A 26,467-nucleotide genomic window follows, 5' to 3' on the forward strand; every position below is an offset into this window, starting at 1 on the left:
TATTTATTTACTTTATATTTTTTTTTGTTATTGATTTGCACCCTGTTTTTTTCCCTCATCCCGCAACTCTAAATTATCATGAAATCAATCCTTCACGCTTGCAGTTAGGGGTGGCAATTCGGGTCCAAATCAGGTTGGCGGGTCGGGTTCGGGTCAACAGACCCGCCAGAAAATCTGTTGACCCGAACCCCGACCCGCCAACCCGTGACGGGTCAGGTATGCTGACCCGAACTCCGAAAATTTCAGGTTTACGGGGCGGCGGGTCGACCCGAAATGACCCGAAACTTAATTTTAATTTATTAATTTATCACTGTAATTTCTGATAAAATCAATTTCTCACAAAACTAATTACATAATCAAGTAATAAAAATTTAAATAAATGATTCCAAATCAAATCTAAAATAAATTAAACACCGTAAAAGTGTTTTATCCCAAGCAAAATATAAAATAAATTAAAACAATACAAAAGTGAAAAATAATATAATATATTATTTGTCCAAGTATAATAATTTCAACTTCACACAAATTAAATAAATTCGTTTAGGATTAAGTAATTAATGCCTTTGAAAAAAAGAATAACTTAGTTTAGTTAGATAAAATTATTTTTATGTTTATTAAATTATTTTTAATTCGTAAACGGGTCATATCGGGTCATATCAGGTCACCACGGGTTGACCCGAAATCGACCGGTTTTCTTTTCGGGTTCATCGGGTCCAACCCGAATTCCCGAAACCTCAACCCAAACCCATTAATTTCGTGTTAGGTTCGTGTCGTGTTTTCAGGTCGTGTCGAAAATTGCCACCCCTAGTTGCGGTGATACATTTGCGCCGACAAATTTGAGCGACGATCCGGGCTTTGATCGAGCCGTACCGTTCCTGATTTGTCTCGCGCCTTCAGATCCTCCTTCACGCTTCGACAAGAAGCAAAATATTAAGCAATCGTTCCGACAGAGCTAAATTACTACAGGATAAAGAACGAATAGGAAATTTGGATTTCGAAACAAAAAAGAAAGGGGTGCAACACGAGGACTTCCCAGGGGGTCACCCATCCTAGTACTACTCTCGCCCAAGCACGCTTAACTTCGGAGTTCTGATGGGATCCAGTGCATTAATGCTGGTATGATCGCACCCGCCATGTTCCTTTCGCTTTATTCTTTTAAATTACCCCGTCCTGCGAAGCAGTGTGGCTTTTCTAGACCGAAATTCATTTTAAGCGTCAATTCAAGCATTTTCCTCTTATCCTTTTATTTATTTACTTTATATTTTTTTTTGTTATTGATTTGCACCCTGTTTTTTTCCCTCATCCCGCAACTCTAAATTATCATGAAATCAATCCTTCACGCTTGCAGTTAGGGGTGGCAATTCGGGTCCAAATCAGGTTGGCGGGTCGGGTTCGGGTCAACAGACCCGCCAGAAAATCTGTTGACCCGAACCCCGACCCGCCAACCCGTGACGGGTCAGGTATGCTGACCCGAACCCGAAAATTTCAGGTTTACGGGGCGGCGGGTCGACCCGAAATGACCCGAAACTTAATTTTAATTTATTAATTTATCACTGTAATTTCTAATAAAATCAATTTCTCACAAAACTAATTACATAATCAAGTAATAAAAATTTAAATAAATGATTCCAAATCAAATCTAAAATAAATTAAACACCGTAAAAGTGTTTTATCCCAAGCAAAATATAAAATAAATTAAAACAATACAAAAGTGAAAAATAATATAATATATTATTTGTCCAAGTATAATAATTTCAACTTCACACAAATTAAATAAATTCGTTTAGGATTAAGTAATTAATGCCTTTGAAAAAAAGAATAACTTAGTTTAGTTAGATAAAATTATTTTTATGTTTATTAAATTATTTTTAATTCGTAAACGGGTCATATCAGGTCACCACGGGTTGACCCGAAATCGACCGGTTTTCTTTTCGGGTTCATCGGGTCCAACCCGATTCTGACCCGAATTCCCGAAACCTCAACCCAAACCCATTAATTTCGTGTTAGGTTCGTGTCGTGTTTTCAGGTCGTGTCGAAAATTGCCACCCCTAGTTGCGGTGATACATTTGCGCCGACAAATTTGAGCGACGATCCGGGCTTTGATCGAGCCGTACCGTTCCTGATTTGTCTCGCGCCTTCAGATCCTCCTTCACGCTTCGACAAGAAGCAAACTATTAAGCAATCGTTCCGACGGAGCTAAATTACTACAGGATAAAGAACGAATAGGAAATTTGGATTTCGAAACAAAAAAGAGAGGGGTGCAACACGAGGACTTCCCAGGGGGTCACCCATCCTAGTACTACTCTCGCCCAAGCACGCTTAACTTCGGAGTTCTGATGGGATCCGGTGCATTAGTGCTGGTATGATCGCACCCGCCATGTTCCTTTCGCTTTATTCTTTTAAACTACCCCGTCCTGCGAAGCAGTGTGGCTTTTCTAGACCGAAATTCATTTTAAGCGTCAATTCAAGCATTTTCCTCTTATCCTTTTATTTATTTACTTTATATTTTTTTTTGTTATTGATTTGCACCCTGTTTTTTTCCCTCATCCCGCAACTCTAAATTATCATGAAATCAATCCTTCACGCTTGCAGTTAGGGGTGGCAATTCGGGTCCAAATCAGGTTGGCGGGTCGGGTTCGGGTCAACAGACCCGCCAGAAAATCTGTTGACCCGAACCCCGACCCGCCAACCCGTGACGGGTCAGGTATGCTGACCCGAACCCGAAAATTTCAGGTTTACGGGGCGGCGGGTCGACCCGAAATGACCCGAAACTTAATTTTAATTTATTAATTTATCACTGTAATTTCTAATAAAATCAATTTCTCACAAAACTAATTACATAATCAAGTAATAAAAATTTAAATAAATGATTCCAAATCAAATCTAAAATAAATTAAACACCGTAAAAGTGTTTTATCCCAAGCAAAATATAAAATAAATTAAAACAATACAAAAGTGAAAAATAATATAATATATTATTTGTCCAAGTATAATAATTTCAACTTCACACAAATTAAATAAATTCGTTTAGGATTAAGTAATTAATGCCTTTGAAAAAAAGAATAACTTAGTTTAGTTAGATAAAATTATTTTTATGTTTATTAAATTATTTTTAATTCGTAAACGGGTCATATCGGGTCATATCAGGTCACCACGGGTTGACCCGAAATCGACCGGTTTTCTTTTCGGGTTCATCGGGTCCAACCCGAATTCCCGAAACCTCAACCCAAACCCATTAATTTCGTGTTAGGTTCGTGTCGTGTTTTCAGGTCGTGTCGAAAATTGCCACCCCTAGTTGCGGTGATACATTTGCGCCGACAAATTTGAGCGACGATCCGGGCTTTGATCGAGCCGTACCGTTCCTGATTTGTCTCGCGCCTTCAGATCCTCCTTCACGCTTCGACAAGAAGCAAAATATTAAGCAATCGTTCCGACAGAGCTAAATTACTACAGGATAAAGAACGAATAGGAAATTTGGATTTCGAAACAAAAAAGAAAGGGGTGCAACACGAGGACTTCCCAGGGGGTCACCCATCCTAGTACTACTCTCGCCCAAGCACGCTTAACTTCGGAGTTCTGATGGGATCCAGTGCATTAATGCTGGTATGATCGCACCCGCCATGTTCCTTTCGCTTTATTCTTTTAAATTACCCCGTCCTGCGAAGCAGTGTGGCTTTTCTAGACCGAAATTCATTTTAAGCGTCAATTCAAGCATTTTCCTCTTATCCTTTTATTTATTTACTTTATATTTTTTTTTGTTATTGATTTGCACCCTGTTTTTTTCCCTCATCCCGCAACTCTAAATTATCATGAAATCAATCCTTCACGCTTGCAGTTAGGGGTGGCAATTCGGGTCCAAATCAGGTTGGCGGGTCGGGTTCGGGTCAACAGACCCGCCAGAAAATCTGTTGACCCGAACCCCGACCCGCCAACCCGTGACGGGTCAGGTATGCTGACCCGAACCCGAAAATTTCAGGTTTACGGGGCGGCGGGTCGACCCGAAATGACCCGAAACTTAATTTTAATTTATTAATTTATCACTGTAATTTCTAATAAAATCAATTTCTCACAAAACTAATTACATAATCAAGTAATAAAAATTTAAATAAATGATTCCAAATCAAATCTAAAATAAATTAAACACCGTAAAAGTGTTTTATCCCAAGCAAAATATAAAATAAATTAAAACAATACAAAAGTGAAAAATAATATAATATATTATTTGTCCAAGTATAATAATTTCAACTTCACACAAATTAAATAAATTCGTTTAGGATTAAGTAATTAATGCCTTTGAAAAAAAGAATAACTTAGTTTAGTTAGATAAAATTATTTTTATGTTTATTAAATTATTTTTAATTCGTAAACGGGTCATATCAGGTCACCACGGGTTGACCCGAAATCGACCGGTTTTCTTTTCGGGTTCATCGGGTCCAACCCGATTCTGACCCGAATTCCCGAAACCTCAACCCAAACCCATTAATTTCGTGTTAGGTTCGTGTCGTGTTTTCAGGTCGTGTCGAAAATTGCCACCCCTAGTTGCGGTGATACATTTGCGCCGACAAATTTGAGCGACGATCCGGGCTTTGATCGAGCCGTACCGTTCCTGATTTGTCTCGCGCCTTCAGATCCTCCTTCACGCTTCGACAAGAAGCAAACTATTAAGCAATCGTTCCGACGGAGCTAAATTACTACAGGATAAAGAACGAATAGGAAATTTGGATTTCGAAACAAAAAAGAGAGGGGTGCAACACGAGGACTTCCCAGGGGGTCACCCATCCTAGTACTACTCTCGCCCAAGCACGCTTAACTTCGGAGTTCTGATGGGATCCGGTGCATTAGTGCTGGTATGATCGCACCCGCCATGTTCCTTTCGCTTTATTCTTTTAAACTACCCCGTCCTGCGAAGCAGTGTGGCTTTTCTAGACCGAAATTCATTTTAAGCGTCAATTCAAGCATTTTCCTCTTATCCTTTTATTTATTTACTTTATATTTTTTTTTGTTATTGATTTGCACCCTGTTTTTTTCCCTCATCCCGCAACTCTAAATTATCATGAAATCAATCCTTCACGCTTGCAGTTAGGGGTGGCAATTCGGGTCCAAATCAGGTTGGCGGGTCGGGTTCGGGTCAACAGACCCGCCAGAAAATCTGTTGACCCGAACCCCGACCCGCCAACCCGTGACGGGTCAGGTATGCTGACCCGAACCCGAAAATTTCAGGTTTACGGGGCGGCGGGTCGACCCGAAATGACCCGAAACTTAATTTTAATTTATTAATTTATCACTGTAATTTCTGATAAAATCAATTTCTCACAAAACTAATTACATAATCAAGTAATAAAAATTTAAATAAATGATTCCAAATCAAATCTAAAATAAATTAAACACCGTAAAAGTGTTTTATCCCAAGCAAAATATAAAATAAATTAAAACAATACAAAAGTGAAAAATAATATAATATATTATTTGTCCAAGTATAATAATTTCAACTTCACACAAATTAAATAAATTCGTTTAGGATTAAGTAATTAATGCCTTTGAAAAAAAGAATAACTTAGTTTAGTTAGATAAAATTATTTTTATGTTTATTAAATTATTTTTAATTCGTAAACGGGTCATATCGGGTCATATCAGGTCACCACGGGTTGACCCGAAATCGACCGGTTTTCTTTTCGGGTTCATCGGGTCCAACCCGAATTCCCGAAACCTCAACCCAAACCCATTAATTTCGTGTTAGGTTCGTGTCGTGTTTTCAGGTCGTGTCGAAAATTGCCACCCCTAGTTGCGGTGATACATTTGCGCCGACAAATTTGAGCGACGATCCGGGCTTTGATCGAGCCGTACCGTTCCTGATTTGTCTCGCGCCTTCAGATCCTCCTTCACGCTTCGACAAGAAGCAAAATATTAAGCAATCGTTCCGACAGAGCTAAATTACTACAGGATAAAGAACGAATAGGAAATTTGGATTTCGAAACAAAAAAGAAAGGGGTGCAACACGAGGACTTCCCAGGGGGTCACCCATCCTAGTACTACTCTCGCCCAAGCACGCTTAACTTCGGAGTTCTGATGGGATCCAGTGCATTAATGCTGGTATGATCGCACCCGCCATGTTCCTTTCGCTTTATTCTTTTAAATTACCCCGTCCTGCGAAGCAGTGTGGCTTTTCTAGACCGAAATTCATTTTAAGCGTCAATTCAAGCATTTTCCTCTTATCCTTTTATTTATTTACTTTATATTTTTTTTTGTTATTGATTTGCACCCTGTTTTTTTCCCTCATCCCGCAACTCTAAATTATCATGAAATCAATCCTTCACGCTTGCAGTTAGGGGTGGCAATTCGGGTCCAAATCAGGTTGGCGGGTCGGGTTCGGGTCAACAGACCCGCCAGAAAATCTGTTGACCCGAACCCCGACCCGCCAACCCGTGACGGGTCAGGTATGCTGACCCGAACCCGAAAATTTCAGGTTTACGGGGCGGCGGGTCGACCCGAAATGACCCGAAACTTAATTTTAATTTATTAATTTATCACTGTAATTTCTAATAAAATCAATTTCTCACAAAACTAATTACATAATCAAGTAATAAAAATTTAAATAAATGATTCCAAATCAAATCTAAAATAAATTAAACACCGTAAAAGTGTTTTATCCCAAGCAAAATATAAAATAAATTAAAACAATACAAAAGTGAAAAATAATATAATATATTATTTGTCCAAGTATAATAATTTCAACTTCACACAAATTAAATAAATTCGTTTAGGATTAAGTAATTAATGCCTTTGAAAAAAAGAATAACTTAGTTTAGTTAGATAAAATTATTTTTATGTTTATTAAATTATTTTTAATTCGTAAACGGGTCATATCAGGTCACCACGGGTTGACCCGAAATCGACCGGTTTTCTTTTCGGGTTCATCGGGTCCAACCCGATTCTGACCCGAATTCCCGAAACCTCAACCCAAACCCATTAATTTCGTGTTAGGTTCGTGTCGTGTTTTCAGGTCGTGTCGAAAATTGCCACCCCTAGTTGCGGTGATACATTTGCGCCGACAAATTTGAGCGACGATCCGGGCTTTGATCGAGCCGTACCGTTCCTGATTTGTCTCGCGCCTTCAGATCCTCCTTCACGCTTCGACAAGAAGCAAACTATTAAGCAATCGTTCCGACGGAGCTAAATTACTACAGGATAAAGAACGAATAGGAAATTTGGATTTCGAAACAAAAAAGAGAGGGGTGCAACACGAGGACTTCCCAGGGGGTCACCCATCCTAGTACTACTCTCGCCCAAGCACGCTTAACTTCGGAGTTCTGATGGGATCCGGTGCATTAGTGCTGGTATGATCGCACCCGCCATGTTCCTTTCGCTTTATTCTTTTAAACTACCCCGTCCTGCGAAGCAGTGTGGCTTTTCTAGACCGAAATTCATTTTAAGCGTCAATTCAAGCATTTTCCTCTTATCCTTTTATTTATTTACTTTATATTTTTTTTTGTTATTGATTTGCACCCTGTTTTTTTCCCTCATCCCGCAACTCTAAATTATCATGAAATCAATCCTTCACGCTTGCAGTTAGGGGTGGCAATTCGGGTCCAAATCAGGTTGGCGGGTCGGGTTCGGGTCAACAGACCCGCCAGAAAATCTGTTGACCCGAACCCCGACCCGCCAACCCGTGACGGGTCAGGTATGCTGACCCGAACCCGAAAATTTCAGGTTTACGGGGCGGCGGGTCGACCCGAAATGACCCGAAACTTAATTTTAATTTATTAATTTATCACTGTAATTTCTAATAAAATCAATTTCTCACAAAACTAATTACATAATCAAGTAATAAAAATTTAAATAAATGATTCCAAATCAAATCTAAAATAAATTAAACACCGTAAAAGTGTTTTATCCCAAGCAAAATATAAAATAAATTAAAACAATACAAAAGTGAAAAATAATATAATATATTATTTGTCCAAGTATAATAATTTCAACTTCACACAAATTAAATAAATTCGTTTAGGATTAAGTAATTAATGCCTTTGAAAAAAAGAATAACTTAGTTTAGTTAGATAAAATTATTTTTATGTTTATTAAATTATTTTTAATTCGTAAACGGGTCATATCGGGTCATATCAGGTCACCACGGGTTGACCCGAAATCGACCGGTTTTCTTTTCGGGTTCATCGGGTCCAACCCGAATTCCCGAAACCTCAACCCAAACCCATTAATTTCGTGTTAGGTTCGTGTCGTGTTTTCAGGTCGTGTCGAAAATTGCCACCCCTAGTTGCGGTGATACATTTGCGCCGACAAATTTGAGCGACGATCCGGGCTTTGATCGAGCCGTACCGTTCCTGATTTGTCTCGCGCCTTCAGATCCTCCTTCACGCTTCGACAAGAAGCAAAATATTAAACAATCGTTCCGACGGAGCTAAATTACTACAGGATAAAGAACGAATAGGAAATTTGGATTTCGAAACAAAAAAGAAAAGGGTGCAACACGAGGACTTCCCAGGGGGTCACCCATCCTAGTACTACTCTCGCCCAAGCACGCTTAACTTCGGAGTTCTGATGGGATCCGGTGCATTATTGCTGGTATGATCGCACCCGCCATGTTCCTTTCGCTTTATTCTTTTAAACTACCCCGTCCTGCGAAGCAGTGTGGCTTTTCTAGACCGAAATTCATTTTAAGCGTCAATTCAAGCATTTTCCTCTTATCCTTTTATTTATTTACTTTATATTTTTTTTTGTTATTGATTTGCACCCTGTTTTTTTCCCTCATCCCGCAACTCTAAATTATCATGAAATCAATCCTTCACGCTTGCAGTTAGGGGTGGCAATTCGGGTCCAAATCAGGTTGGCGGGTCGGGTTCGGGTCAACAGACCCGCCAGAAAATCTGTTGACCCGAACCCCGACCCGCCAACCCGTGACGGGTCAGGTATGCTGACCCGAACCCGAAAATTTCAGGTTTACGGGGCGGCGGGTCGACCCGAAATGACCCGAAACTTAATTTTAATTTATTAATTTATCACTGTAATTTCTAATAAAATCAATTTCTCACAAAACTAATTACATAATCAAGTAATAAAAATTTAAATAAATGATTCCAAATCAAATCTAAAATAAATTAAACACCGTAAAAGTGTTTTATCCCAAGCAAAATATAAAATAAATTAAAACAATACAAAAGTGAAAAATAATATAATATATTATTTGTCCAAGTATAATAATTTCAACTTCACACAAATTAAATAAATTCGTTTAGGATTAAGTAATTAATGCCTTTGAAAAAAAGAATAACTTAGTTTAGTTAGATAAAATTATTTTTATGTTTATTAAATTATTTTTAATTCGTAAACGGGTCATATCAGGTCACCACGGGTTGACCCGAAATCGACCGGTTTTCTTTTCGGGTTCATCGGGTCCAACCCGATTCTGACCCGAATTCCCGAAACCTCAACCCAAACCCATTAATTTCGTGTTAGGTTCGTGTCGTGTTTTCAGGTCGTGTCGAAAATTGCCACCCCTAGTTGCGGTGATACATTTGCGCCGACAAATTTGAGCGACGATCCGGGCTTTGATCGAGCCGTACCGTTCCTGATTTGTCTCGCGCCTTCAGATCCTCCTTCACGCTTCGACAAGAAGCAAAATATTAAGCAATCGTTCCGACGGAGCTAAATTACTACAGGATAAAGAACGAATAGGAAATTTGGATTTCGAAACAAAAAAGAGAGGGGTGCAACACGAGGACTTCCCAGGGGGTCACCCATCCTAGTACTACTCTCGCCCAAGCACGCTTAACTTCGGAGTTCTGATGGGATCCGGTGCATTAGTGCTGGTATGATCGCACCCGCCATGTTCCTTTCGCTTTATTCTTTTAAACTACCCCGTCCTGCGAAGCAGTGTGGCTTTTCTAGACCGAAATTCATTTTAAGCATCAATTCAAGCATTTTCCTCTTATCCTTTTATTTATTTACTTTATATTTTTTTTTGTTATTGATTTGCACCCTGTTTTTTTCCCTCATCCCGCAACTCTAAATTATCATGAAATAAATCCTTCACGCTTGCAGTTAGGGGTGGCAATTCGGGTCCAAATCAGGTTGGCGGGTCGGGTTCGGGTCAACAGACCCGCCAGAAAATCTGTTGACCCGAACCCCGACCCGCCAACCCGTGACGGGTCAGGTATGCTGACCCGAACCCGAAAATTTCAGGTTTACGGGGCGGCGGGTCGACCCGAAATGACCCGAAACTTAATTTTAATTTATTAATTTATCACTGTAATTTCTAATAAAATCAATTTCTCACAAAACTAATTACATAATCAAGTAATAAAAATTTAAATAAATGATTCCAAATCAAATCTAAAATAAATTAAACACCGTAAAAGTGTTTTATCCCAAGCAAAATATAAAATAAATTAAAACAATACAAAAGTGAAAAATAATATAATATATTATTTGTCCAAGTATAATAATTTCAACTTCACACAAATTAAATAAATTCGTTTAGGATTAAGTAATTAATGCCTTTGAAAAAAAGAATAACTTAGTTTAGTTAGATAAAATTATTTTTATGTTTATTAAATTATTTTTAATTCGTAAACGGGTCATATCAGGTCACCACGGGTTGACCCGAAATCGACCGGTTTTCTTTTCGGGTTCATCGGGTCCAACCCGATTCTGACCCGAATTCCCGAAACCTCAACCCAAACCCATTAATTTCGTGTTAGGTTCGTGTCGTGTTTTCAGGTCGTGTCGAAAATTGCCACCCCTAGTTGCGGTGATACATTTGCGCCGACAAATTTGAGCGACGATCCGGGCTTTGATCGAGCCGTACCGTTCCTGATTTGTCTCGCGCCTTCAGATCCTCCTTCACGCTTCGACAAGAAGCAAAATATTAAGCAATCGTTCCGACGGAGCTAAATTACTACAGGATAAAGAACGAATAGGAAATTTGGATTTCGAAACAAAAAAGAGAGGGGTGCAACACGAGGACTTCCCAGGGGGTCACCCATCCTAGTACTACTCTCGCCCAAGCACGCTTAACTTCGGAGTTCTGATGGGATCCGGTGCATTAGTGCTGGTATGATCGCACCCGCCATTTTCCTTTCGCTTTATTCTTTTAAACTACCCCGTCCTGCGAAGCAGTGTGGCTTTTCTAGACCGAAATTCATTTTAAGCGTCAATTCAAGCATTTTCCTCTTATCCTTTTATTTATTTACTTTATATTTTTTTTTGTTATTGATTTGCACCCTGTTTTTTTCCCTCATCCCGCAACTCTAAATTATCATGAAATCAATCCTTCACGCTTGCAGTTAGGGGTGGCAATTCGGGTCCAAATCAGGTTGGCGGGTCGGGTTCGGGTCAACAGACCCGCCAGAAATTCTGTTGACCCGAACCCCGACCCGCCAACCCGTGACGGGTCAGGTATGCTGACCCGAACCCGAAAATTTCAGGTTTACGGGGCGGCGGGTCGACCCGAAATGACCCGAAACTTAATTTTAATTTATTAATTTATCACTGTAATTTCTAATAAAATCAATTTCTCACAAAACTAATTACATAATCAAGTAATAAAAATTTAAATAAATGATTCCAAATCAAATCTAAAATAAATTAAACACCGTAAAAGTGTTTTATCCCAAGCAAAATATAAAATAAATTAAAACAATACAAAAGTGAAAAATAATATAATATATTATTTGTCCAAGTATAATAATTTCAACTTCACACAAATTAAATAAATTCGTTTAGGATTAAGTAATTAATGCCTTTGAAAAAAAGAATAACTTAGTTTAGTTAGATAAAATTATTTTTATGTTTATTAAATTATTTTTAATTCGTAAACGGGTCATATCAGGTCACCACGGGTTGACCCGAAATCGACCGGTTTTCTTTTCGGGTTCATCGGGTCCAACCCGATTCTGACCCGAATTCCCGAAACCTCAACCCAAACCCATTAATTTCGTGTTAGGTTCGTGTCGTGTTTTCAGGTCGTGTCGAAAATTGCCACCCCTAGTTGCGGTGATACATTTGCGCCGACAAATTTGAGCGACGATCCGGGCTTTGATCGAGCCGTACCGTTCCTGATTTGTCTCGCGCCTTCAGATCCTCCTTCACGCTTCGACAAGAAGCAAACTATTAAGCAATCGTTCCGACGGAGCTAAATTACTACAGGATAAAGAACGAATAGGAAATTTGGATTTCGAAACAAAAAAGAGAGGGGTGCAACACGAGGACTTCCCAGGGGGTCACCCAACCTAGTACTACTCTCGCCCAAGCACGCTTAACTTCGGAATTCTGATGGGATCCGGTGCATTAGTGCTGGTATGATCGCACCCGCCATGTTCCTTTCGCTTTATTCTTTTAAACTACCCCGTCCTGCGAAGCAGTGTGGCTTTTCTAGACCGAAATTCATTTTAAGCGTCAATTCAAGCATTTTCCTCTTATCCATTTATTTATTTACTTTATATTTTTTTTTGTTATTGATTTGCACCCTGTTTTTTTCCCTCATCCCGCAACTCTAAATTATCATGAAATCAATCCTTCACGCTTGCAGTTAGGGGTGGCAATTCGGGTCCAAATCAGGTTGGCGGGTCGGGTTCGGGTCAACAGACCCGCCAGAAATTCTGTTGACCCGAACCCCGACCCGCCAACCCGTGACGGGTCAGGTATGCTGACCCGAACCCGAAAATTTCAGGTTTACGGGGCGGCGGGTCGACCCGAAATGACCCGAAACTTAATTTTAATTTATTAATTTATCACTGTAATTTCTAATAAAATCAATTTCTCACAAAACTAATTACATAATCAAGTAATAAAAATTTAAATAAATGATTCCAAATCAAATCTAAAATAAATTAAACACCGTAAAAGTGTTTTATCCCAAGCAAAATATAAAATAAATTAAAACAATACAAAAGTGAAAAATAATATAATATATTATTTGTCCAAGTATAATAATTTCAACTTCACACAAATTAAATAAATTCGTTTAGGATTAAGTAATTAATGCCTTTGAAAAAAAGAATAACTTAGTTTAGTTAGATAAAATTATTTTTATGTTTATTAAATTATTTTTAATTCGTAAACGGGTCATATCAGGTCACCACGGGTTGACCCGAAATCGACCGGTTTTCTTTTCGGGTTCATCGGGTCCAACCCGATTCTGACCCGAATTCCCGAAACCTCAACCCAAACCCATTAATTTCGTGTTAGGTTCGTGTCGTGTTTTCAGGTCGTGTCGAAAATTGCCACCCCTAGTTGCGGTGATACATTTGCGCCGACAAATTTGAGCGACGATCCGGGCTTTGATCGAGCCGTACCGTTCCTGATTTGTCTCGCGCCTTCAGATCCTCCTTCACGCTTCGACAAGAAGCAAACTATTAAGCAATCGTTCCGACGGAGCTAAATTACTACAGGATAAAGAACGAATAGGAAATTTGGATTTCGAAACAAAAAAGAGAGGGGTGCAACACGAGGACTTCCCAGGGGGTCACCCATCCTAGTACTACTCTCGCCCAAGCACGCTTAACTTCGGAGTTCTGATGGGATCCGGTGCATTAGTGCTGGTATGATCGCACCCGCCATGTTCCTTTCGCTTTATTCTTTTAAACTACCCCGTACTGCGAAGCAGTGTGGCTTTTCTAGACCGAAATTCATTTTAAGCGTCAATTCAAGCATTTTCCTCTTATCCTTTTATTTATTTACTTTATATTTTTTTTTGTTATTGATTTGCACCCTGTTTTTTTCCCTCATCCCGCAACTCTAAATTATCACGAAATCAATCCTTCACGCTTGCAGTTAGGGGTGGCAATTCGGGTCCAAATCAGGTTGGCGGGTCGGGTTCGGGTCAACAGACCCGCCAGAAATTCTGTTGACCCGAACCCCGACCCGCCAACCCGTGACGGGTCAGGTATGCTGACCCGAACCCGAAAATTTCAGGTTTACGGGGCGGCGGGTCGACCCGAAATGACCCGAAACTTAATTTTAATTTATTAATTTATCACTGTAATTTCTAATAAAATCAATTTCTCACAAAACTAATTACATAATCAAGTAATAAAAATTTAAATAAATGATTCCAAATCAAATCTAAAATAAATTAAACACCGTAAAAGTGTTTTATCCCAAGCAAAATATAAAATAAATTAAAACAATACAAAAGTGAAAAATAATATAATATATTATTTGTCCAAGTATAATAATTTCAACTTCACACAAATTAAATAAATTCGTTTAGGATTAAGTAATTAATGCCTTTGAAAAAAAGAATAACTTAGTTTAGTTAGATAAAATTATTTTTATGTTTATTAAATTATTTTTAATTCGTAAACGGGTCATATCGGGTCATATCAGGTCACCACGGGTTGACCCGAAATCGACCGGTTTTCTTTTCGGGTTCATCGGGTCCAACCCGATTCTGACCCGAATTCCCGAAACCTCAACCCAAACCCATTAATTTCGTGTTAGGTTCGTGTCGTGTTTTCAGGTCGTGTCGAAAATTGCCACCCCTAGTTGCGGTGATACATTTGCGCCGACAAATTTGAGCGACGATCCGGGCTTTGATCGAGCCGTACCGTTCCTGATTTGTCTCGCGCCTTCAGATCCTCCTTCACGCTTCGACAAGAAGCAAACTATTAAGCAATCGTTCCGACGGAGCTAAATTACTACAGGATAAAGAACGAATAGGAAATTTGGATTTCGAAACAAAAAAGAGAGGGGTGCAACACGAGGACTTCCCAGGGGGTCACCCATCCTAGTACTACTCTCGCCCAAGCACGCTTAACTTCGGAGTTCTGATGGGATCCGGTGCATTAGTGCTGGTATGATCGCACCCGCCATGTTCCTTTCGCTTTATTCTTTTAAACTACCCCGTCCTGCGAAGCAGTGTGGCTTTTCTAGACCGAAATTCATTTTAAGCGTCAATTCAAGCATTTTCCTCTTATCCTTTTATTTATTTACTTTATATTTTTTTTTGTTATTGATTTGCACCCTGTTTTTTTCCCTCATCCCGCAACTCTAAATTATCATGAAATCAATCCTTCACGCTTGCAGTTAGGGGTGGCAATTCGGGTCCAAATCAGGTTGGCGGGTCGGGTTCGGGTCAACAGACCCGCCAGAAATTCTGTTGACCCGAACCCCGACCCGCCAACCCGTGACGGGTCAGGTATGCTGACCCGAACCCGAAAATTTCAGGTTTACGGGGCGGCGGGTCGACCCGAAATGACCCGAAACTTAATTTTAATTTATTAATTTATCACTGTAATTTCTAATAAAATCAATTTCTCACAAAACTAATTACATAATCAAGTAATAAAAATTTAAATAAATGATTCCAAATCAAATCTAAAATAAATTAAACACCGTAAAAGTGTTTTATCCCAAGCAAAATATAAAATAAATTAAAACAATACAAAAGTGAAAAATAATATAATATATTATTTGTCCAAGTATAATAATTTCAACTTCACACAAATTAAATAAATTCGTTTAGGATTAAGTAATTAATGCCTTTGAAAAAAAGAATAACTTAGTTTAGTTAGATAAAATTATTTTTATGTTTATTAAATTATTTTTAATTCGTAAACGGGTCATATCGGGTCATATCAGGTCACCACGGGTTGACCCGAAATCGACCGGTTTTCTTTTCGGGTTCATCGGGTCCAACCCGATTCTGACCCGAATTCCCGAAACCTCAACCCAAACCCATTAATTTCGTGTTAGGTTCGTGTCGTGTTTTCAGGTCGTGTCGAAAATTGCCACCCCTAGTTGCGGTGATACATTTGCGCCGACAAATTTGAGCGACGATCCGGGCTTTGATCGAGCCGTACCGTTCCTGATTTGTCTCGCGCCTTCAGATCCTCCTTCACGCTTCGACAAGAAGCAAAATATTAAGCAATCGTTCCGACGGAGCTAAATTACTACAGGATAAAGAACGAATAGGAAATTTGGATTTCGAAACAAAAAAGAGAGGGGTGCAACACGAGGACTTCACAGGGGGTCACCCATCCTAGTACTACTCTCGCCCAAGCACGCTTAACTTCGGAGTTCTGATGGGATCCGGTGCATTAGTGCTGGTATGATCGCACCCGCCATGTTCCTTTCGCTTTATTCTTTTAAACTACCCCGTCCTGCGAAGCAGTGTGGCTTTTCTAGACCGAAATTCATTTTAAGCGTCAATTCAAGCATTTTCCTCTTATCCTTTTATTTATTTACTTTATATTTTTTTTTGTTATTGATTTGCACCCTGTTTTTTTCCCTCATCCCGCAACTCTAAATTATCATGAAATCAATCCTTCACGCTTGCAGTTAGGGGTGGCAATTCGGGTCCAAATCAGGTTGGCGGGTCGGGTTCGGGTCAACAGACCCGCCAGAAATTCTGTTGACCCGAACCCCGACCCGCCAACCCGTGACGGGTCAGGTATGCTGACCCGAACCCGAAAATTTCAGGTTTACGGGGCGGCGGGTCGACCCGAAATGACCCGAAACTTAATTTTAATTTATTAATTTATCACTGTAATTTCTAATAAAATCAATTTCTCACAAAACTAATTACATAATCAAGTAATAAAAATTTAAATAAATGATTCCAAATCAAATCTAAAATAAATTAAACACCGTAAAAGTGTTTTATCCCAAGCAAAATATAAAATAAATTAAAACAATACAAAAGTGAAAAATAATATAATATATTATTTGTCCAAGTATAATAATTTCAACTTCACACAAATTAAATAAATTCGTTTAGGATTAAGTAATTAATGCCTTTGAAAAAAAGAATAACTTAGTTTAGTTAGATAAAATTATTTTTATGTTTATTAAATTATTTTTAATTCGTAAACGGGTCATATCAGGTCACCACGGGTTGACCCGAAATCGACCGGTTTTCTTTTCGGGTTCATCGGGTCCAACCCGATTCTGACCCGAATTCCCGAAACCTCAACCCAAACCCATTAATTTCGTGTTAGGTTCGTGTCGTGTTTTCAGGTCGTGTCGAAAATTGCCACCCCTAGTTGCGGTGATACATTTGCGCCGACAAATTTGAGCGACGATCCGGGCTTTGATCGAGCCGTACCGTTCCTGATTTGTCTCGCGCCTTCAGATCCTCCTTCACGCTTCGACAAGAAGCAAACTATTAAGCAATCGTTCCGACGGAGCTAAATTACTACAGGATAAAGAACGAATAGGAAATTTGGATTTCGAAACAAAAAAGAGAGGGGTGCAACACGAGGACTTCCCAGGGGGTCACCCATCCTAGTACTACTCTCGCCCAAGCACGCTTAACTTCGGAGTTCTGATGGGATCCGGTGCATTAGTGCTGGTATGATCGCACCCGCCATGTTCCTTTCGCTTTATTCTTTTAAACTACCCCGTCCTGCGAAGCAGTGTGGCTTTTCTAGACCGAAATTCATTTTAAGCGTCAATTCAAGCATTTTCCTCTTATCCTTTTATTTATTTACTTTATATTTTTTTTTGTTATTGATTTGCACCCTGTTTTTTTCCCTCATCCCGCAACTCTAAATTATCATGAAATCAATCCTTCACGCTTGCAGTTAGGGGTGGCAATTCGGGTCCAAATCAGGTTGGCGGGTCGGGTTCGGGTCAACAGACCCGCCAGAAATTCTGTTGACCCGAACCCCGACCCGCCAACCCGTGACGGGTCAGGTATGCTGACCCGAACCCGAAAATTTCAGGTTTACGGGGCGGCGGGTCGACCCGAAATGACCCGAAACTTAATTTTAATTTATTAATTTATCACTGTAATTTCTAATAAAATCAATTTCTCACAAAACTAATTACATAATCAAGTAATAAAAATTTAAATAAATGATTCCAAATCAAATCTAAAATAAATTAAACACCGTAAAAGTGTTTTATCCCAAGCAAAATATAAAATAAATTAAAACAATACAAAAGTGAAAAATAATATAATATATTATTTGTCCAAGTATAATAATTTCAACTTCACACAAATTAAATAAATTCGTTTAGGATTAAGTAATTAATGCCTTTGAAAAAAAGAATAACTTAGTTTAGTTAGATAAAATTATTTTTATGTTTATTAAATTATTTTTAATTCGTAAACGGGTCATATCGGGTCATATCAGGTCACCACGGGTTGACCCGAAATCGACCGGTTTTCTTTTCGGGTTCATCGGGTCCAACCCGATTCTGACCCGAATTCCCGAAACCTCAACCCAAACCCATTAATTTCGTGTTAGGTTCGTGTCGTGTTTTCAGGTCGTGTCGAAAATTGCCACCCCTAGTTGCGGTGATACATTTGCGCCGACAAATTTGAGCGACGATCCGGGCTTTGATCGAGCCGTACCGTTCCTGATTTGTCTCGCGCCTTCAGATCCTCCTTCACGCTTCGACAAGAAGCAAAATATTAAGCAATCGTTCCGACGGAGCTAAATTACTACAGGATAAAGAACGAATAGGAAATTTGGATTTCGAAACAAAAAAGAGAGGGGTGCAACACGAGGACTTCCCAGGGGGTCACCCATCCTAGTACTACTCTCGCCCAAGCACGCTTAACTTCGGAGTTCTGATGGGATCCGGTGCATTAGTGCTAGTATGATCGCACCCGCCATGTTTCTTTCGCTTTATTCTTTTAAACTATCCCGTCCTGCGAAGCAGTGTGGCTTTTCTAGACCGAAATTCATTTTAAGCGTCAATTCAATTATTTTCCTCTTATCCTTTTATTTATTTACTTTATATTTTTTTTTGTTATTGATTTGCACCCTGTTTTTTTCCCTCATCCCGCAACTCTAAATTATCATGAAATCAATCCTTCACGCTTGCAGTTAGGGGTGGCAATTCGGGTCCAAATCAGGTTGGCGGGTCGGGTTCGGGTCAACAGACCCGCCAGAAAATCTGTTGACCCGAACCCCGACCCGCCAACCCGTGACGGGTCAGGTATGCTGACCCGAACCCGAAAATTTCAGGTTTACGGGGCGGCGGGTCGACCCGAAATGACCCGAAACTTAATTTTAATTTATTAATTTATCACTGTAATTTCTAATAAAATCAATTTCTCACAAAACTAATTACATAATCAAGTAATAAAAATTTAAATAAATGATTCCAAATCAAATCTAAAATAAATTAAACACCGTAAAAGTGTTTTATCCCAAGCAAAATATAAAATAAATTAAAACAATACAAAAGTGAAAAATAATATAATATATTATTTGTCCAAGTATAATAATTTCAACTTCACACAAATTAAATAAATTCGTTTAGGATTAAGTAATTAATGCCTTTGAAAAAAAGAATAACTTAGTTTAGTTAGATAAAATTATTTTTATGTTTATTAAATTATTTTTAATTCGTAAACGGGTCATATCGGGTCATATCAGGTCACCACTGGTTGACCCGAAATCGACCGGTTTTCTTTTCGGGTTCATCGGGTCCAACCCGATTCTGACCCGAATTCCCGAAACCTCAACCCAAACCCATTAATTTCGTGTTAGGTTCGTGTCGTGTTTTCAAGTCGTGTCGAAAATTGCCACCCCTAGTTGCGGTGATACATTTGCGCCGACAAATTTGAGCGACGATCCGGGCTTTGATCGAGCCGTACCGTTCCTGATTTGTCTCGCGCCTTCAGATCCTCCTTCACGCTTCGACAAGAAGCAAAATATTAAGTAATCGTTCCGACGGAGCTAAATTACTACAGGATAAAGAACGAATAGGAAATTTGGATTTCGAAACAAAAAAGAGAGGGGTGCAACACGAGGACTTCCCAGGGGGTCACCCATCCTAGTACTACTCTCGCCCAAGCACGCTTAACTTCGGAGTTCAGATGGGATCCGGTGCATTAGTGCTGGTATGATCGCACCCGCCATGTTCCTTTCGCTTTATTCTTTTAAACTACCCCGTCCTGCGAAGCAGTGTGGCTTTTCTAGACCGAAATTCATTTTAAGCGTCAATTCAAGCATTTTCCTCTTATCCTTTTATTTATTTACTTTATATTTTTTTTTGTTATTGATTTGCACCCTGTTTTTTTCCCTCATCCCGCAACTCTAAATTATCATGAAATCAATCCTTCACGCTTGCAGTTAGGGGTGGCAATTCGGGTCCAAATCAGGTTGGCGGGTCGGGTTCGGGTCAACAGACCCGCCAGAAAATCTGTTGACCCGAACCCCGACCCGCCAACCCGTGACGGGTCAGGTATGCTGACCCGAACCCGAAAATTTCAGGTTTACGGGGCGGCGGGTCGACCCGAAATGACCCGAAACTTAATTTTAATTTATTAATTTATCACTGTAATTTCTAATAAAATCAATTTCTCACAAAACTAATTACATAATCAAGTAATAAAAATTTAAATAAATGATTCCAAATCAAATCTAAAATAAATTAAACACCGTAAAAGTGTTTTATCCCAAGCAAAATATAAAATAAATTAAAACAATACAAAAGTGAAAAATAATATAATATATTATTTGTCCAAGTATAATAATTTCAACTTCACACAAATTAAATAAATTCGTTTAGGATTAAGTAATTAATGCCTTTGAAAAAAAGAATAACTTAGTTTAGTTAGATAAAATTATTTTTATGTTTATTAAATTATTTTTAATTCGTAAACGGGTCATATCGGGTCATATCAGGTCACCACGGGTTGACCCGAAATCGACCGGTTTTCTTTTCGGGTTCATCGGGTCCAACCCGAATTCCCGAAACCTCAACCCAAACCTATTAATTTCGTGTTAGGTTCGTGTCGTGTTTTCAGGTCGTGTCGAAAATTGCCACCCCTAGTTGCGGTGATACATTTGCGCCGACAAATTTGAGCGACGATCCGGGCTTTTGATCGAGCCGTACCGTTCCTGATTTGTCTCGCGCCTTCAGATCCTCCTTCACGCTTCAACAAGAAGCAAAATATTAAGCAATCGTTCCGACGGAGCTAAATTACTACGGGATAAAGAACGAATAGGAAATTTGGATTTCGAAACAAAAAAGAGAGGAGTGCAACACGAGGACTTCCCAGGGGGTCACCCATCCTAGTACTACTCTCGCCCAAGCACGCTTAACTTCGGAGTTCTGATGGGATCCGGTGCATTAGTGCTGGTATGATCGCACCCGCCATGTTCCTTTCGCTTTATTCTTTTAAACTACCCCGTCCTGCGAAGCAGTGTGGCTTTTCTAGACCGAAATTCATTTTAAGCGTCAATTCAAGCATTTTCCTCTTATCCTTTTATTTATTTACTTTATATTTTTTTTTGTTATTGATTTGCACCCTGTTTTTTTCCCTCATCCCGCAACTCTAAATTATCATGAAATCAATCCTTCACGCTTGCAGTTAGGGGTGGCAATTCGGGTCCAAATCAGGTTGGCGGGTCGGGTTCGGGTCAACAGACCCGCCAGAAAATCTGTTGACCCGAACCCCGACCCGCCAACCCGTGACGGGTCAGGTATGCTGACCCGAACCCGAAAATTTCAGGTTTACGGGGCGGCGGGTCGACCCGAAATGACCCGAAACTTAATTTTAATTTATTAATTTATCACTGTAATTTCTAATAAAATCAATTTCTCACAAAAATAATTACATAATCAAGTAATAAAAATTTAAATAAATGATTTCAAATCAAATCTAAAATAAATTAAACACCGTAAAAGTGTTTTATCCCAAGCAAAATATAAAATAAATTAAAACAATACAAAAGTGAAAAATAATATAATATATTATTTGTCCAAGTATAATAATTTCAACTTCACACAAATTAAATAAATTCGTTTAGGATTAAGTAATTAATGCCTTTGAAAAAAAGAATAACTTAGTTTAGTTAGATAAAATTATTTTTATGTTTATTAAATTATTTTTAATTCGTAAACGGGTCATATCAGGTCACCACGGGTTGACCCGAAATCGACCGGTTTTCTTTTCGGGTTCATCGGGTCCAACCCGATTCTGACCCGAATTCCCGAAACCTCAACCCAAACCCATTAATTTCGTGTTAGGTTCGTGTCGTGTTTTCAGGTCGTGTCGAAAATTGCCACCCCTAGTTGCGGTGATACATTTGCGCCGACAAATTTGAGCGACGATCCGGGCTTTGATCGAGCCGTACCGTTCCTGATTTGTCTCGCGCCTTCAGATCCTCCTTCACGCTTCGACAAGAAGCAAACTATTAAGCAATCGTTCCGACGGAGCTAAATTACTACAGGATAAAGAACGAATAGGAAATTTGGATTTCGAAACAAAAAAGAGAGGGGTGCAACACGAGGACTTCCCAGGGGGTCACCCATCCTAGTACTACTCTCGCCCAAGCACGCTTAACTTCGGAGTTCTGATGGGATCCGGTGCATTAGTGCTGGTATGATCGCACCCGCCATGTTCCTTTCGCTTTATTCTTTTAAACTACCCCGTCCTGCGAAGCAGTGTGGCTTTTCTAGACCGAAATTCATTTTAAGCGTCAATTCAAGCATTTTCCTCTTATCCTTTTATTTATTTACTTTATATTTTTTTTTGTTATTGATTTGCACCCTGTTTTTTTCCCTCATCCCGCAACTCTAAATTATCATGAAATCAATCCTTCACGCTTGCAGTTAGGGGTGGCAATTCGGGTCCAAATCAGGTTGGCGGGTCGGGTTCGGGTCAACAGACCCGCCAGAAAATCTGTTGACCCGAACCCCGACCCGCCAACCCGTGACGGGTCAGGTATGCTGACCCGAACCCGAAAATTTCAGGTTTACGGGGCGGCGGGTCGACCCGAAATGACCCGAAACTTAATTTTAATTTATTAATTTATCACTGTAATTTCTGATAAAATCAATTTCTCACAAAACTAATTACATAATCAAGTAATAAAAATTTAAATAAATGATTCCAAATCAAATCTAAAATAAATTAAACACCGTAAAAGTGTTTTATCCCAAGCAAAATATAAAATAAATTAAAACAATACAAAAGTGAAAAATAATATAATATATTATTTGTCCAAGTATAATAATTTCAACTTCACACAAATTAAATAAATTCGTTTAGGATTAAGTAATTAATGCCTTTGAAAAAAAGAATAACTTAGTTTAGTTAGATAAAATTATTTTTATGTTTATTAAATTATTTTTAATTCGTAAACGGGTCATATCGGGTCATATCAGGTCACCACGGGTTGACCCGAAATCGACCGGTTTTCTTTTCGGGTTCATCGGGTCCAACCCGAATTCCCGAAACCTCAACCCAAACCTATTAATTTCGTGTTAGGTTCGTGTCGTGTTTTCAGGTCGTGTCGAAAATTGCCACCCCTAGTTGCGGTGATACATTTGCGCCGACAAATTTGAGCGACGATCCGGGCTTTTGATCGAGCCGTACCGTTCCTGATTTGTCTCGCGCCTTCAGATCCTCCTTCACGCTTCAACAAGAAGCAAAATATTAAGCAATCGTTCCGACGGAGCTAAATTACTACGGGATAAAGAACGAATAGGAAATTTGGATTTCGAAACAAAAAAGAGAGGAGTGCAACACGAGGACTTCCCAGGGGGTCACCCATCCTAGTACTACTCTCGCCCAAGCACGCTTAACTTCGGAGTTCTGATGGGATCCGGTGCATTAGTGCTGGTATGATCGCACCCGCCATGTTCCTTTCGCTTTATTCTTTTAAACTACCCCGTCCTGCGAAGCAGTGTGGCTTTTCTAGACCGAAATTCATTTTAAGCGTCAATTCAAGCATTTTCCTCTTATCCTTTTATTTATTTACTTTATATTTTTTTTTGTTATTGATTTGCACCCTGTTTTTTTCCCTCATCCCGCAACTCTAAATTATCATGAAATCAATCCTTCACGCTTGCAGTTAGGGGTGGCAATTCGGGTCCAAATCAGGTTGGCGGGTCGGGTTCGGGTCAACAGACCCGCCAGAAAATCTGTTGACCCGAACCCCGACCCGCCAACCCGTGACGGGTCAGGTATGCTGACCCGAACCCGAAAATTTCAGGTTTACGGGGCGGCGGGTCGACCCGAAATGACCCGAAACTTAATTTTAATTTATTAATTTATCACTGTAATTTCTAATAAAATCAATTTCTCACAAAAATAATTACATAATCAAGTAATAAAAATTTAAATAAATGATTTCAAATCAAATCTAAAATAAATTAAACACCGTAAAAGTGTTTTATCCCAAGCAAAATATAAAATAAATTAAAACAATACAAAAGTGAAAAATAATATAATATATTATTTGTCCAAGTATAATAATTTCAACTTCACACAAATTAAATAAATTCGTTTAGGATTAAGTAATTAATGCCTTTGAAAAAAAGAATAACTTAGTTTAGTTAGATAAAATTATTTTTATGTTTATTAAATTATTTTTAATTCGTAAACGGGTCATATCAGGTCACCACGGGTTGACCCGAAATCGACCGGTTTTCTTTTCGGGTTCATCGGGTCCAACCCGATTCTGACCCGAATTCCCGAAACCTCAACCCAAACCCATTAATTTCGTGTTAGGTTCGTGTCGTGTTTTCAGGTCGTGTCGAAAATTGCCACCCCTAGTTGCGGTGATACATTTGCGCCGACAAATTTGAGCGACGATCCGGGCTTTGATCGAGCCGTACCGTTCCTGATTTGTCTCGCGCCTTCAGATCCTCCTTCACGCTTCGACAAGAAGCAAACTATTAAGCAATCGTTCCGACGGAGCTAAATTACTACAGGATAAAGAACGAATAGGAAATTTGGATTTCGAAACAAAAAAGAGAGGGGTGCAACACGAGGACTTCCCAGGGGGTCACCCATCCTAGTACTACTCTCGCCCAAGCACGCTTAACTTCGGAGTTCTGATGGGATCCGGTGCATTAGTGCTGGTATGATCGCACCCGCCATGTTCCTTTCGCTTTATTCTTTTAAACTACCCCGTCCTGCGAAGCAGTGTGGCTTTTCTAGACCGAAATTCATTTTAAGCGTCAATTCAAGCATTTTCCTCTTATCCTTTTATTTATTTACTTTATATTTTTTTTTGTTATTGATTTGCACCCTGTTTTTTTCCCTCATCCCGCAACTCTAAATTATCATGAAATCAATCCTTCACGCTTGCAGTTAGGGGTGGCAATTCGGGTCCAAATCAGGTTGGCGGGTCGGGTTCGGGTCAACAGACCCGCCAGAAAATCTGTTGACCCGAACCCCGACCCGCCAACCCGTGACGGGTCAGGTATGCTGACCCGAACCCGAAAATTTCAGGTTTACGGGGCGGCGGGTCGACCCGAAATGACCCGAAACTTAATTTTAATTTATTAATTTATCACTGTAATTTCTGATAAAATCAATTTCTCACAAAACTAATTACATAATCAAGTAATAAAAATTTAAATAAATGATTCCAAATCAAATCTAAAATAAATTAAACACCGTAAAAGTGTTTTATCCCAAGCAAAATATAAAATAAATTAAAACAATACAAAAGTGAAAAATAATATAATATATTATTTGTCCAAGTATAATAATTTCAACTTCACACAAATTAAATAAATTCGTTTAGGATTAAGTAATTAATGCCTTTGAAAAAAAGAATAACTTAGTTTAGTTAGATAAATTATTTTTATGTTTATTAAATTATTTTTAATTCGTAAACGGGTCATATCGGGTCATATCAGGTCACCACGGGTTGACCCGAAATCGACCGGTTTTCTTTTCGGGTTCATCGGGTCCAACCCGAATTCCCGAAACCTCAACCCAAACCCATTAATTTCGTGTTAGGTTCGTGTCGTGTTTTCAGGTCGTGTCGAAAATTGCCACCCCTAGTTGCGGTGATACATTTGCGCCGACAAATTTGAGCGACGATCCGGGCTTTGATCGAGCCGTACCGTTCCTGATTTGTCTCGCGCCTTCAGATCCTCCTTCACGCTTCGACAAGAAGCAAAATATTAAGCAATCGTTCCGACGGAGCTAAATTACTACAGGATAAAGAACGAATAGGAAATTTTGATTTCGAAACAAAAAAGAAAGGGGTGCAACACGAGGACTTCCCAGGGGGTCACCCATCCTAGTACTACTCTCGCCCAAGCACGCTTAACTTCGGAGTTCTGATGGGATCCAGTGCATTAATGCTGGTATGATCGCACCCGCCATGTTCCTTTCGCTTTATTCTTTTAAACTACCCCGTCCTGCGAAGCAGTGTGGCTTTTCTAGACCGAAATTCATTTTAAGCGTCAATTCAAGCATTTTCCTCTTATCCTTTTATTTATTTACTTTATATTTTTTTTTGTTATTGATTTGCACCCTGTTTTTTTCCCTCATCCCGCAACTCTAAATTATCATGAAATCAATCCTTCACGCTTGCAGTTAGGGGTGGCAATTCGGGTCCAAATCAGGTTGGCGGGTCGGGTTCGGGTCAACAGACCCGCCAGAAATTCTGTTGACCCGAACCCCGACCCGCCAACCCGTGACGGGTCAGGTATGCTGACCCGAACCCGAAAATTTCAGGTTTACGGGGCGGCGGGTCGACCCGAAATGACCCGAAACTTAATTTTAATTTATTAATTTATC

At 39.3% G+C, this 26,467-nt stretch overlaps 21 non-coding genes across 21 annotated transcripts; all 21 read right to left on the bottom strand.

Moving 5' to 3' along the window:
* Window positions 1-1,011: 1,011 nt before the first annotated feature.
* Window positions 1,012-1,130, bottom strand: LOC140030922 (5S ribosomal RNA). Its single transcript, XR_011834841.1, has one exon. It is a non-coding gene; the product is annotated as a 5S ribosomal RNA (ribosomal RNA).
* A 1,125-nt stretch (window positions 1,131-2,255) lies between these two features.
* LOC140029331 (5S ribosomal RNA) lies at window positions 2,256-2,374 on the bottom strand. The gene has a single exon (XR_011833235.1). It is a non-coding gene; the product is annotated as a 5S ribosomal RNA (ribosomal RNA).
* A 1,124-nt stretch (window positions 2,375-3,498) lies between these two features.
* On the bottom strand, window positions 3,499-3,617 carry LOC140030923 (5S ribosomal RNA). Its single transcript, XR_011834842.1, has one exon. It is a non-coding gene; the product is annotated as a 5S ribosomal RNA (ribosomal RNA).
* A 1,125-nt stretch (window positions 3,618-4,742) lies between these two features.
* Window positions 4,743-4,861, bottom strand: LOC140029332 (5S ribosomal RNA). Its single transcript, XR_011833236.1, has one exon. It is a non-coding gene; the product is annotated as a 5S ribosomal RNA (ribosomal RNA).
* Window positions 4,862-5,985: 1,124 nt separating this feature from the next.
* Window positions 5,986-6,104, bottom strand: LOC140030924 (5S ribosomal RNA). The gene has a single exon (XR_011834843.1). It is a non-coding gene; the product is annotated as a 5S ribosomal RNA (ribosomal RNA).
* A 1,125-nt stretch (window positions 6,105-7,229) lies between these two features.
* LOC140029333 (5S ribosomal RNA) lies at window positions 7,230-7,348 on the bottom strand. Its single transcript, XR_011833237.1, has one exon. It is a non-coding gene; the product is annotated as a 5S ribosomal RNA (ribosomal RNA).
* Window positions 7,349-8,472: 1,124 nt separating this feature from the next.
* LOC140031149 (5S ribosomal RNA) lies at window positions 8,473-8,591 on the bottom strand. The gene has a single exon (XR_011835070.1). It is a non-coding gene; the product is annotated as a 5S ribosomal RNA (ribosomal RNA).
* A 1,125-nt stretch (window positions 8,592-9,716) lies between these two features.
* On the bottom strand, window positions 9,717-9,835 carry LOC140029334 (5S ribosomal RNA). The gene has a single exon (XR_011833238.1). It is a non-coding gene; the product is annotated as a 5S ribosomal RNA (ribosomal RNA).
* A 1,125-nt stretch (window positions 9,836-10,960) lies between these two features.
* On the bottom strand, window positions 10,961-11,079 carry LOC140029335 (5S ribosomal RNA). The gene has a single exon (XR_011833239.1). It is a non-coding gene; the product is annotated as a 5S ribosomal RNA (ribosomal RNA).
* A 1,125-nt stretch (window positions 11,080-12,204) lies between these two features.
* LOC140031230 (5S ribosomal RNA) lies at window positions 12,205-12,323 on the bottom strand. Its single transcript, XR_011835151.1, has one exon. It is a non-coding gene; the product is annotated as a 5S ribosomal RNA (ribosomal RNA).
* Window positions 12,324-13,448: 1,125 nt separating this feature from the next.
* On the bottom strand, window positions 13,449-13,567 carry LOC140029336 (5S ribosomal RNA). The gene has a single exon (XR_011833240.1). It is a non-coding gene; the product is annotated as a 5S ribosomal RNA (ribosomal RNA).
* Window positions 13,568-14,702: 1,135 nt separating this feature from the next.
* LOC140029337 (5S ribosomal RNA) lies at window positions 14,703-14,821 on the bottom strand. The gene has a single exon (XR_011833241.1). It is a non-coding gene; the product is annotated as a 5S ribosomal RNA (ribosomal RNA).
* Window positions 14,822-15,956: 1,135 nt separating this feature from the next.
* On the bottom strand, window positions 15,957-16,075 carry LOC140030723 (5S ribosomal RNA). Its single transcript, XR_011834642.1, has one exon. It is a non-coding gene; the product is annotated as a 5S ribosomal RNA (ribosomal RNA).
* Window positions 16,076-17,200: 1,125 nt separating this feature from the next.
* On the bottom strand, window positions 17,201-17,319 carry LOC140029338 (5S ribosomal RNA). Its single transcript, XR_011833242.1, has one exon. It is a non-coding gene; the product is annotated as a 5S ribosomal RNA (ribosomal RNA).
* Window positions 17,320-18,454: 1,135 nt separating this feature from the next.
* LOC140030735 (5S ribosomal RNA) lies at window positions 18,455-18,573 on the bottom strand. Its single transcript, XR_011834654.1, has one exon. It is a non-coding gene; the product is annotated as a 5S ribosomal RNA (ribosomal RNA).
* A 1,135-nt stretch (window positions 18,574-19,708) lies between these two features.
* Window positions 19,709-19,827, bottom strand: LOC140029802 (5S ribosomal RNA). Its single transcript, XR_011833716.1, has one exon. It is a non-coding gene; the product is annotated as a 5S ribosomal RNA (ribosomal RNA).
* A 1,125-nt stretch (window positions 19,828-20,952) lies between these two features.
* Window positions 20,953-21,071, bottom strand: LOC140029847 (5S ribosomal RNA). The gene has a single exon (XR_011833762.1). It is a non-coding gene; the product is annotated as a 5S ribosomal RNA (ribosomal RNA).
* A 1,125-nt stretch (window positions 21,072-22,196) lies between these two features.
* LOC140029339 (5S ribosomal RNA) lies at window positions 22,197-22,315 on the bottom strand. Its single transcript, XR_011833243.1, has one exon. It is a non-coding gene; the product is annotated as a 5S ribosomal RNA (ribosomal RNA).
* A 1,125-nt stretch (window positions 22,316-23,440) lies between these two features.
* LOC140029848 (5S ribosomal RNA) lies at window positions 23,441-23,559 on the bottom strand. Its single transcript, XR_011833763.1, has one exon. It is a non-coding gene; the product is annotated as a 5S ribosomal RNA (ribosomal RNA).
* Window positions 23,560-24,684: 1,125 nt separating this feature from the next.
* LOC140029341 (5S ribosomal RNA) lies at window positions 24,685-24,803 on the bottom strand. Its single transcript, XR_011833245.1, has one exon. It is a non-coding gene; the product is annotated as a 5S ribosomal RNA (ribosomal RNA).
* Window positions 24,804-25,926: 1,123 nt separating this feature from the next.
* Window positions 25,927-26,045, bottom strand: LOC140030925 (5S ribosomal RNA). Its single transcript, XR_011834844.1, has one exon. It is a non-coding gene; the product is annotated as a 5S ribosomal RNA (ribosomal RNA).
* Window positions 26,046-26,467: the final 422 nt, after the last annotated feature.

Source organism: Coffea arabica, chromosome 11e (genome assembly GCF_036785885.1).
Source record: "Coffea arabica cultivar ET-39 chromosome 11e, Coffea Arabica ET-39 HiFi, whole genome shotgun sequence".
Taxonomy (NCBI): Eukaryota; Viridiplantae; Streptophyta; class Magnoliopsida; order Gentianales; family Rubiaceae; genus Coffea; species Coffea arabica.